The 12,305-nt window shown below is 53.2% G+C and overlaps 1 long non-coding RNA gene across 2 annotated transcripts in view; it reads left to right on the top strand.

Moving 5' to 3' along the window:
* Positions 1–12,305, top strand: part of LOC132660983 (uncharacterized) — an 85,214-nt gene that overhangs the window by 28,891 nt on the left and 44,018 nt on the right. For both annotated transcript variants that reach the window (XR_009601990.3, XR_009601989.3), the window contains exons 3-4: positions 1,833–5,279; positions 5,337–5,779. This is a non-coding gene — a long non-coding RNA (uncharacterized LOC132660983). The remainder of the gene's footprint in view (positions 1–1,832; positions 5,280–5,336; positions 5,780–12,305) is intronic.

Here is a 12,305-nt window from a genome sequence, read left to right as displayed (position 1 = left end):
TTCTTCCCCGGCCTCAGCCCCAGGCACCAGGATGTGCATTTATGGCTGTATTTATCGTGCTGTTCCCACAGTGGAATGGGTACTAACCCCTGGTCTGTGAGCTCCCTGTGGGAGGGATTCGGTCCCTTCAACTCCTCTCTCCAAGGCCTGATGGCATGTAATAGCCATACGACGAATGTGAGTTGAGTTAGAAATAGAGGTGCATCCCTGTATATGAGTCGGGATGGAGCCGAGGCCACTGGGCAGTGGGGTCAGCGCTCTGGACGTGATCGCCCTTCCTCTCCCTGAATATGGACCACAGGAAAAGGGGAGTCCTTCCACCTCTGTGACTTCCTAGCTGTGCGACCTCGGACAAGTCACGTAGCTTCTCGGAGCCTCACTTCCTTCACCTGTAAAATGGACGTGATGATAGTACCCGTCGTGAGCTCACTATGAGGAAGCTTAAACACACAGGAAGTGTTAAGAGTCAGGCCGGGCACAGAGTAGGTGCTCTGTTAGTCTGCGGCATTATTATCACGATTATTATTGTTACTACCATTTCTACGGCCGCTTCCCAGTGAATGACCTACGGTCTTCTGCACGCGTCTCCCCGGCAATCCCACACCCGGCCCAGCCCCCTCTGGGTCTGGCACGCGACTGGAGTCCCATCTTTCCTCTTGCTAGGAAGCTGTGGGTAACTGGGGCTTAATTAAGCATGCTTGACTGGGGTGCGATTAGCAGCTGCTGTGAGTCAGCAGAGGCCCGGGCCGGGGGGGGGGGGGGCGGGGGGAGGACAGAGGAGGGTGCAGAAAGCTTCTGGTGCGTGGGGCTGTGTTTCCAGGCCCAGTCAGCCCACGTAGTTCGACAAGTGAGGGGGACAGGGTGAGCAATCCTGCAGTCTCTCCGATTCCCCTGGTAGCTCTCACCAGCCACCTGGCCCTCGCTAGAGCTCTGTGGTTGTTATCATTCATTCATTCATTCATTCATGCGTTCATTCAGCAAATACTGCTTGCTTCCTATCTGCCAGGCATTGTCGTAGGTGCTGAGTATGACGCAGTGAAGATCATGGGCGTAGGTTATTGCCCCCATGTGACATACAGGCAGGAATAGAGATTAAAATATGTTGTGGAAGGGGTGCCCGGGTGGCCCAGTCGGTCAAGCGTCGACTTTGGTTCAGGTCATGATCTCGCGGTTCTTGAGTTCAAGCCCCCGCACTGGGCTCTGTGCTCTGAGCACCGAGCCAGCTTTGGATCCTCCGTCCCCTCTCTCTCTCTCTCTCTGCTCCTCCCCCACTTGTGCTCTCTCTCTCTAAAATAAATAAACATTAAAAAAAATAATAAAATAGGATGTGACATCTGCCACCGTGGGGTGGGGAGGCAGCACACAGGAAACCCAGGAAGAGCTGGGGTCTCCCTGCTCTGGATGCCCTGTCCTGCACAGCCTCCCATCTGGTGGCATTCCTTCCTTATCTGACTATCTTGCCCACCTACTGTTGGCAATCTTAAGCCATGGCCTAGGTGACATTCTCGGTCCCTCCAGTTCACAGCACAGTGCTTGGGACATAGCAGGTGCTCAAAGAATTGGCTGGTTTGTTGGCTGAATGAACCCCAGCTTAGGAAGCAACTTAGGATGTGTGACCGCCCCCCCCCCCAGAACAGGGGTTGGCAAACTGTAGCCTGCGGGCTCTATGCCCCCTGCAGCCAGCCTATTTTGTAGAGCCCTCGAGCCGAGAACGGTGCGCACATTTTCGAAGGGGTGGGTTGGAAACCATAAAAAAATTATCAAAGGATAATATGTTGCAGAGATGCGTATGGCCACAAGGTGTAAAATATTTTCTCTTTGGTGTTTTACAGAAAATGTTTGCTGATCCCTGGTCTAGAAGCCCGGCTCTGCACCTTGCTCTCCTCGTCTGTGTAATGTGGAATCCGAGTTAAGTACCGCGAAAGCTCCTTCCTGGCATGTGGTGGAGTCATTCTGCATTCCACGGTTCTCGCTCTGCCCTTGAGGGCCCGCGTTGCACACATCTTTGTGTCACTAGCAGCCCCGTGATGCCTGCACCGAGCAGGTGCTCAGGCAGCATCAGCTGACTGGTGTTATGGTGGCCGGAGAGGGAGCTCGGAGCCCGGCCCTGTTGCCGCATGGCTGCGTGAGCTTAGGCAGCACCTTGAGTCTCTGAGCCTCAGTTTCCTCACTTGAAAAATGGGCATAATAACTTAGCACCGACTTGCTAGGGTTGCGATGAGAATGAAGGAGATAAGTACCCGGGGAGGTGCCTTGGGAAGTCTTCGGTGCTGTCCAAATGCTAGCAGCTACTGTCACTGCTGTTACTGGGCATGTCACACGTACTCGGCTTTGTTGCCTAGTTCCATTTGGCGTGCTTTAACTCATAGGATGGTTTCCCTAAGGATGGTTGGGTTCTTGAGGGTCAAGGTGATTCTAAAGTTGCCCATCAGAAAGGTCCCAGGTGAGTGGTCTCAGTGATGGGATGTGTGTGGCCCTGGGGCACCCCCTGCCTGATCACTGCTTGCTCCTTTAGTTGTGAGGGCAGAGAAGGACTGGGAAGGGATAGTTTATTAAGACTTGGGGAGGGTGGACCCCCTGAGTCTTGGTCCCTGATCATTCCCAGGGCGGGGGAGGGAACCAGACCTGCACAGTGGGCTCAGTCCTGCCCCCACAGCCACCTCTGTTCATTGAGACAGAGGATTGGGCTCTCCCGCCCAGGCTGCCTGCCCCCTGCCCGGCGGATCATCCTGCCACAGGATCTAGCTTCATCTCTTGATAACCTTGACTGGCCTTTGTTTAGCATTTTCTTTTCAATGAGCTCTCCCACAGACATCATTTTGTCTTCCATAAGAATCCCATGTGGTAGGGATTTTATCTACCCCCCTTATAAATGAAGATGCTGAGGTTCAGGGAGGTTAAGACACTTGCCCACAGTGAGTGTCCCAGCTGGGATGGGATCTGCATCCCTTAATGCCAGGGCTCTTTCTGTCACACCAAGTTGCCTCTCTTCACCTGCCTCAGTTGTACCAATGAACCTGTCTTCTCCCAGTCCCTCTCCCACTCCTGCATGGCTTTGTCCCGGCTGACCCCCAGGCCCGGGAGAGTCCCCTTCACCCCCATGCTGGTATAGAGGCTGGCCCTCTCCTGCAATGGAAACCTAGTGTGACAGCAGGGGTTCTGGAACGCCCCTTGCCTGGTCCCGACCCCTGGGTCCAGGGCGGGGAGGTAGAGATGGCTAGGGAAGGCGCACACTGGGGGTGCCAGGGAAGACATGTCAGATTCAGTTACCATGACGTGGAATATTTATGCTGCCACGGGGCCCTGGGTGTCATACTGCATTAAGTGGGCACTCAGTGCCCACTCCCTCCAGCCACGAGATCAGCTGCCTGCCCCTCTCTCCCTTCTTCCTGCTGGATGCCATAGTCGGTGGCATTCCTGACCCCTGGGGATACAGTCAGGGCCTCCTGGGTGCCCAGCCTTTGGGAGGCGCCACTTCCTAGGGACTGAGGGTTTGACTGAGGGAAGGAAGCTTTGACCCCTTAACACATCATTCTGGTGTCTCCAGCGGGGCAGGCTCCTATTTCACGGTTTGGTGGGGAGAGTTCAGGCTCCGAGGACCCATCAGACCCTCTCTGTAAGCTCAGCGCAGAGGCGATGCCCAACGAAGCCTGGATACAAGGGGAAGATGGGTACAAGCCTGGATGTCACGGGGAAGAAACTCAGACCTTGCCTCCCGAAAGGAGAAGACCCTGTCAGTCCTGTAGGGACGCCCAGCAGGCCCCCGCCATCAATGTGGTTTCCCTTCTGCTTTGCTCAACTTCAGTTTTGTCTCTGCAACTCCCCCCCCCCCCCCGCTTTCCTCTGTACGGCCTGAGGTTGAAGATGGCAGGGCTGGGCAGCAGAGGGAGAGCAGACAGGGCACGTAACCACACCCCTGAGGAAGAAGGTGGTTCGGGGGGTGGGTACGAGGCTCTGTGGGGTACCCAGAATAAGGAGCGAAGGGGGAAGGGATAGAGAGCGTGAGCCTGGTGCAAGCTGAGCCCCGGGGTGCAGGGTGCATCCTCCCCTTCCCCCCAGGCCTTCCTAGCTACCCCCTCGGGGTCTGGCCTGAGCTGCCCTCTCCAGGTCCATTACCCCAGACCTTGTCACTGTTTATCCAGACTCGAGGCCACTCTACAGCCTTAACCGGCCGCCATTGCATCCACCAGGCTAATGCTGACCGTTATCGCCTTCCTACCCTCGATCCTGCAGTAACTTCCCATTGCCGACAGGACCACATCTAACTTTTGAGCCTGGCGCCTGTGGTCCATCCGTGGTTTAGCCCTGCTTTGCCCTGCAGCCTGCTTCTCCCTACTCCGTACTCCAAGGCTGTCCTCCGGCCCTGGGAACGCGCACGGCCCCAGACACAGCGTGCTCGCTCCCATCTTGAATGCTGGGACGCGCTGACACTCTGCCGGGTTGGACCGTGACCCGACTTCATCCTCTAGAGAGATGCTCCCCACCCTTTGTGTCTCCTCTCAAGATCCACCTGTACCGTGAGGCTTCCCTTGGCCTCTCCTTCCACGGAAATGCCACCCAGTGAGGCACACATCTCCGTTGTAACAACTATCTGCTTTTACTTTGGTTATTCGCGGATGTTTCTCCCTGACTCTTGACAGGGAGTAACTGAGGGTTGAGCCAGTGTCTGAATCACCTTGGGGCCCTCGGCAATCGCTCTGCGTTTGACCTACGTTGCCGATGTTTAGTAAACGGAAAACGCACCAAAATACGTTTGGAAAATGCTTAGATCAGTAAACTAATCCATGCCACGAGGAGTCCTCCCCGCTCCCTGTTCCTTTAGCAATGTCCCTCACGCCTCCCCGTGGGACAGGGCGAGACGGGGTTCCGAGCCCATCGTGTTCTGTCCAAATTTCTGGCATGCAAAGCCGAATCCGGCTTCAGAGCCCAACACGCTAAGCCCATCTGATGAGCTGCATGTATTGTGGCAAATGTCAGCCTCGGCCAGCTCCAAACTAGGTCAGGCCCGGCTGCCAGCCACCAGGAGTCGGCCAGCACTGACTGCCCAGTGGTCTGGCCACGTGGTTGCAGCTTCTGGGTAGACAGAGCAGGCGGGGATGCTGCTGAAATAGGAGGGTGGTAGCTGGGGGCGCCCTTGACCTGGGGTGGAGGAGAGGATCCGACACGGAGGCCAAGGCAGATTGAAATGTTTCCCTTGCTCTGCATTCATGATTTAATTAGTGAATTCGCCATTCATTCCTTCACTTATTTAGTCAACATACATTTACTGTACCTGCCTGGTGCCAGGTACTGTACTAGGTGCTGGGGCAGGAGGAAGAGATCTTCGGCCAGAGAAGGGAGGCAGGTATAACCAACCACAGTAAGTTGAGCTGGAGAGACACCAAGGTTTGTACTGGACACACTGGGCTGCCCAGGGGAGGGTCTGTGGAGATCCGAGAGCCACCATGTCCCGAGGGCCAGCTGCTTGCACGGATGCAGGAGCCGGCCTTGACCTCACACCCGGCCGGTGAGCATGCACTCTCCACCCCCGCCCCCTGCCTGGGTGGCCACTGCCCGGACTTGAGCCCCCTTTTGCCTTTCACCATGAAATAGGATGTCCGCTGCATTATTGTGATTATGCATTTTTGTAGGTTCCCTTCATCGGTTTGAGGAAGTTCCTTCCTTTTCTCTGGTTTGCGGAGAGTTTTTATCAAGAATGGATGTTGGATTTGTGTCCAATGCCTTTTCTGCGTCTTTTGAGAGGAGCATTATGGCTTTTCTTTTGGAGTCTATTAACACGGTGAGTTACATCAATTGATTTTTGAATTTTAAACCCACTCTGTATTCCTGAGATGTGCTCCCCTTAGTTGTGATGTGTTGTCCTTTTACTATATTGTTGGGATACATTTCTTGAAAGTTGGTTCGGAATTTTTGCATCTGTCAGCATGAAACATATTGGTCTGTAGTTTTCTTTAAAAAAATTTTTTTTTAAATGTTTATTTATTTTGAGAGAGACAGAACACTATTGGGGGGGGAGGGGCAGAGAGAGAGGGAGACACAGAATCGGAAGCAGGTTCCAGGCTCTGAGCTGTCAGCACAGAACACAACATGGGGCTCGACCTCACGGACCGCGAGATCGTGACCTGAGCTGGAGTCGGACACAATCGACTGAGCCACCCAGGCATCCCCATAGTTTTCTTAGAGTGTCTTTGTCTGGTTTTGGTATCAGAGTAATGCTGGCCTTATAAGATGAGTTTTGAATGATTCCTCATTGTAATTTTCTGGAAGAGTTTATATAGATCTGGTAATATTCGTTTCTCCAATGTTTGGTAGAATTTACCAGGGAGGCCTGCTGGGCCTGGAGTTTTCTTTGTGGGAAGATTTTTAACTGCAACTCCAATTTCTTTCATAAACACAGGCGAATTCAGTTCACTTCGTCTTAAATGAGTTTTGGTAGTTTGCCATTGCTCTATTCTTTGCACAGCCCTTTACATTGTATGATACGTTCTTGTTTATTTCCTTGATTTTTATATGTTGTTTCTGCTTTTCCCCTATAAAACTGAGCTCTGGGAGGATAGAGACTATGATTTTGCTTTTGTACTGGGCAGAGGATAAGCTCAATGAATCCTTGTGGAATGAGTGGAGGTTAATTTTAGCCTAAGAATACTGTAGCCTGGGTATTCCCATTCTACACCTGTGAAAGCTGAGGCTGAAAAGAGGTTAAGTAAATTGTCCTGTAGCCACCGCATCACCTAACAAGTGGACCAAACATCTGATCTTGCTTCTAGATGGTTTTCTTTCTGGGTAAGTATTGCCTTGGTAGCAAAGCGTGAGAGTAACATCCACAGAGAAACTAGACAGCGGGTCTCAAACTTCCGTGCATGAGAGTCACTTGAAGAATGTGCTAACCGGGCAGGGAATCCGTATCCTCACCGGCTCCCCACGTGACTCTGGTGTACATCACCAAGAGGCCACGCTTTGGCTCAGCCCGTGCAAATGTGGGGGAAGTGTAAGGTCTGCTCTGCTCAGAGAAGGAGGAGATGCTTGGTGCGGAGTCCTAGAAGCACTGGAGGGGGGGTGGGGTGGGGTGGGGAGGGTGGGTTGTGAATTCTGAGCGTCGGGGATCCCTGTCTCCGAGGCACTTGTAGCTGCTTGCATACAAGCAGCGAAGGTGCTAAGTCAACTTCAGCAAGTCCTTTTGCAGAGCCGGTGGCTTGGGATCCAATTCCTTTCCACTCGTGTGTTTCTCCAGTGCCCAGAGATAGGACCAGTGCTATGTCTCTGCTTTTAATAAAAGAATAAACTCTAGGGGTCTTCCAGGCTCTTCTTGGATGAGGTCCCAGAAAGCTCACTGCCCATCTAGCCCTTGGGGAAGTGAGGACCAGGATGGGAGGGGAGACAGGGAAACAGAGGAGTCCCGGGCTACTTACTAGGGAGAACTTAAGTGTCAGATGCCTCTCTCAGGGGCTTGGGGACAGCTGTCCTCTTGGCAGATTCAGGGGAGGGGCATGGGACAGATGAAAAAATTCTAGGCCCTAGGAATGTGCCATAGGATTTGCTCATCACTGGAAGGTCTCCTGGCTCACTATCCACCTGTGTGAGTCAGGGAAGGAGTGGGGTACACGTGGGGATGTGAGAGGGTTGGGAGGGGTGCTGAGACAAGGGGGGATAGGGCCTGTCCTCCACGCTCATGCCTTCCTAGGGCACATTCCAAAACCTCAGCTGAGTTCCCTGTCCCCTTGCCCTCCGATGTCACATTGGATGAGGCTTCTGCTGCAGTAAGGCAGAAGTGGCAGGCAGAGGCACTAGGGGCTGGTGCCCCATGGGGCAGGCAGCGAGGAGGGCAGGAGGGAGAACACGGAAGGAGGAAGGGCAGAGGGCCGGCGTCTGCACTAGGTGCCAAGGTGTTGTGTTATGGGGGGTGGGAGTGGGCACCCTCCTGGAGGCAATTTATCTAACGCATGGCTTGGCTGTCAATTGGCCTGGAAGCTAATGGAGTCATTTGCATGCCATTACCAGATTGGCTGCGAGAAATAGAAGGGCACTTGTCCCCTGGGGTGGCCTCTGCCATCCCGTGTCGGCACTGGACTGGACAGATGTCATCGCCTTCACGTGGGAGGAGGCAGCACCTCCCTGGGTAGAGTAGCCCTTTGTCTTTGCGGCCTAGTCTCAGTGACTGGGGTCAGAGGGAGGGCTCTTAGGCAATTCCAAAACAGCCGAGGGGGCAGGCCACTTGTGCTTGGCATTGGAGTGGCATCCAGGCAACACCCTGTTAGGAGATGCTGGTGTGATGTTTTACCATCTGGTTAGATATTTCTGTTCACTTTCTATCGCTCGGTAACAGATGACCGCGAACCTGCGACCGCGACCGGCTTAAAACGACATGCAATTTCATCTCGTGGTTTCTGCGAGGCAGGAGTCCAAGCCACCCTAGCTTGGTCCTTTGCTCAGGGTCTCACAGAGCTGAAAGCCAGCCGTGGGCTGGTCCATGGTCCTTTCTGGAGCGCAGGATCCTCTTCTAAGCTCATATGTTGGAATTCGGTTCCTTGTAGCTGTAAGACTGAAGTCCCATTCTCTTGCTGGCTGTCATCCAAGGGACTCTCTTGACCTCCAGAAGCTGCTCACAGTTTTCCTGACCTGTAGCACTGACACGGGCTCACTTACTTCACAGTGGCTTACTTCCGCGAGGTCTCTCTCTTCCTGGAAAGGGCCCCTCCCTCTATTATGTGCTTTCACCTAAGTAAGTCAGGCCCACCCAGGACAATCTTCCTTTTATGTGACTCAAAATCAACTTATTTGAAACCTCAATTATCTCATGATAATCATGATACAGGAGGAGGCAGGAATCTCGGGGCCACCCTACAATTCTACCCATGACAATATTTAATGGGAGGGGGCGCTGAGAGAGGGAGACAGAGAGGTATTTAGATGTTTATAGATGAGAGGGAATGATGCATATAGAACACAGGAGTCCTAAAGAGCCCACCTGCAATTCTGTTCTGCTGTGCTCTGCCCTCCCCTTCCTTACTTATAATGAAAACAGTTGATAATTCAGAATTTTAATTATAAACAGTGGCTGTTGCATGGAGAGGAACCAAAAAGAGCATTTGCTGTATGTGCTCACTTCTTACAGGGTTAGCCAGCTCAACCAATGACTACTGCTATTGGCCATCTGCTGGGACGTGCAGATAGCTTATAGAATCTGAGAGTCACAGCCTACTGGAGCCAGAGGGGACTTTGGGGATCTTGTCATCCAACCTAGTCATTGTGCAGATGATGGAACCGAGGCCCAGAGAGGGGATGTGAGTTGTGTGCGGTCACATAGCTAGTTGGTCGCAAGGTTTGCCAGGAACCAGCTGATGCCCGTTCGTTCAGCAAGCAGGTCTTGGGGGAGGATCGGAGAAGGCAGATGGGTCCTCGGTCACCTCGTGCACTTTCCACTACACCAGTTTGCCTCATTACATAGTCCCTGCCCTTCTAATGCACCTGGCTTCATAGAATTCTTAATGTGTAAAATATTCAATAGCGGTTGCCTTCCTTGTCCTGGTTGGCCATGGGGAGTAGGCAGAGGGGGCTGCAGCCTGAGCACAGATGGGGTGGCAGCAGGAGGAGGGGGCTCTGCAGGCTGCAGAATGGCAGTGTGTGTGTGTGTGTGTGTGTGTGTGTGTGTGTGTGTGTGAGATTAAACCCTGAAAGCGGGACTCAACCTTGCCTCTCCCTCCCCCATGCAATCAATCCCGCCTGTGACTTTGTCATCTCCATCCCTCCAGCCTTTATCAGTGTCACAGGTGCTGAGTCACCAGACACAGGTTACCAGGGAAGGTGATTAATGATGGCAGCTGTGGTCCTTCCTACTCTCCCAGCCTCCCTGACCTTGTCCTTCCCCTCTTCTTTCTAGTTTCTCTTACCCCCACCATCCTCTAAGAAAAGAGATACACATTCAGCATCTGAGAGGGGAAGGAGGGGACATTGGGCCCTTCTGGAACAGCCACTCTGGGTCAGGCACCGTGCCAGGCTCTTTCATTTGTTCTCACTGCACAGTGTACATGGGGAGATGCTGCGGGGCGTCCTGGGATGCAGGGGAGGGCTGTGTTCTTCCCACGTCACCAGAGAAGGCAGTGCCAGGCTGATTTCCTGTAGACGCATTTGCCACCCTTTGGCACATATGTTGCTCATGCGGGCTCTGATGTGCATAGTTGTCAGCTTGCTAGGCTCCAGAGGACAAGCCCACGGAACCCCGGAGCCTTCAATGTCAAAGCTGTCAGGGACCTTAGCAATCGCTGACTTTCCTGGGAGGGTGAGACGGAGGCCCAGAGGAGAAATGACTCGCTCAAGGTCAAAGCCGGCCTTTCCCGATTCCCGTTCCAGAGTTTGTTCTCGCATCCAGCTTTCATTTCCCCTGCTGTACTTGTCTTCTCCTCCGGAAGCAGGGACATGGTCACTGAGAGGTTCAGAGCTGTAGGGTGAAGGGTGAGGAAGGGTAAAGGTCTCTAGTGAAGGACATTTAAGGCATGAGGATGGTCTCCTCCAACACCCAGCTCTGAGCAGCTTCACGCAGCTCCCTCCTTGAGTGATGGGTCCTGTTGTCACAGTGACTGGACCGGATGGCCTGCTCACTGACAGGGCCTGGGATGTGACGGAGCCTCTTATACTGAGGCCATCTCCATGCAATGTTCTCTGTCCTTAGTCCTTGCCATTGTGCCCGTGTGTGTAAGTGTGTGTGTGGGGGGTGCCTGGGGGGGGGGGGGGCGTTGCAGGTAGAGGGCTGCAGACTGTATAGGGAGGGCTATGGTACTAATACACATACAGAACCCCAAGTCCAATTTCTGATTTGTGGAATACGAGAGTGGGTCTTCACGTCCCCTTACGTTCTTGGGAGTCCTGAGGAGTCATGCAAGTGGCTGACAGAGTACAACTCAGGAGGGCCTGGGGTGCTTTTCCTGCTTCCATTGGCTTCCTCTGGGTCAGGCTGGGAGGGTCCGAGAGGGGGCTGGGCCCAGCCCCCATCTTTCTGCCCTCTGCAAGCTGGGCCTTCGGTGAACTTGGCTGAGGGAGAAATGAGATCAGAGGAGACAGGACTGGGAACTCAGGTCTGGCCGATCGGAGAACACGAGCTAAACTCCAAGGGCCCTGTTTTCTTGAGAAGTGTCTGGGTGGGTAGTTGAGTCAAGTGGTATCTTCCCCCTTTGGAGGAGCCAGGCCTCTCTGTGAATGCAGAACCTCGGACGGGATTCATGACGGGGCCTATGAAGCTAGGAAGGTCCTTCATACCTTTTGGTGCCCCTACTAGGCCTGTGGGCCTGGTGGTCATGGGTGTCAGACACCCACAGCTCCTAGTAGATCCAGATCTGGGTCCCCAGGCTACTTACGGGGTAGGCTGGGCTTTCATGACTGGACCCTCAGAAGACTGGACTGCCTAGGAGTCACGGAGCTGGGGCTGTTCCTTCGGGTGGGGCGGGAGCGAGGGGGGTCATGGACCCGCTGCTCCATGGTAGTTGCTAGAACTGGATTTGAGGAGGTTAGTGCACAAGCACTGGTAAGTTTTTATCTCTTTGCCTTCTCAACGTTGTAAACTCAACGTTCTCAGTCGTTGTAAACTCAACGATAGGAACCGAGTAGGTCTTGTCCATTGCTGTGCCCCCAACACCTCACAGAGTGCCTGGCACATGGTAGGCGCTCTTCAGCGATTGGTTACTGAATGTGTTTTAAGGAAAGAGGCCACAGAAAGTGAAGTCTGGATTGGGAGCTCAAGAGGAACAAAGACAGGACCTTGGGTGGGCCTCTGTGGGGAGACATCGTCCCTGCCCTGATTCATTTTCGACTGCTGTCACCAGGAAACTCCTTCCTCAACCTCCCAGTCTCCCCAGTGCACCCCACTCCCCTACACCACGAATGCCTCTTTGCTCTCGACATTTGCCCACTTTGGACCTATCCTTCAGGGCTCTTCCCAAGGCCACCAGCCCTTCCTTCCTGACCCTTCCCTCACACTGCAGAGGGCTCTCTCACTCCTGAACTCCCAAGGTTCTGACTCTCTGGACCCCTAGCACTAATAGGGAATTTGCGTTCTGCCCATGTGTGCCTTCGTTCCGTGTTGGGATGCCGTGGTTTAAACAGTTGTTTTAAATTTAATCATATATTTTATATAACCCAATAGGATCATTTCAACGTGTGCTCAATATTACAAAATTATTAACGAGATGTTTTACACTCTTCTTTTTTTTTTTTAACTTTTTTTTTAAACGTTTATTTATTTTTGAGACAGGGAGAGACAGAGCATGAACAGGGGAGGGTCAGAGAGAGGGAGACACAGAATCTGAAACAGGCTC

The sequence above is a fragment of the Panthera onca genome, chromosome D1 (assembly GCF_046562875.1).
Source record: "Panthera onca isolate mPanOnc1 chromosome D1, mPanOnc1 haplotype 2, whole genome shotgun sequence".
In the NCBI taxonomy this organism is placed as follows: domain Eukaryota; kingdom Metazoa; phylum Chordata; class Mammalia; order Carnivora; family Felidae; genus Panthera; species Panthera onca.
The sequence above is the reverse complement of the archived record's forward strand: the minus strand, read 5'-3'. Positions and strand labels throughout refer to the sequence as shown.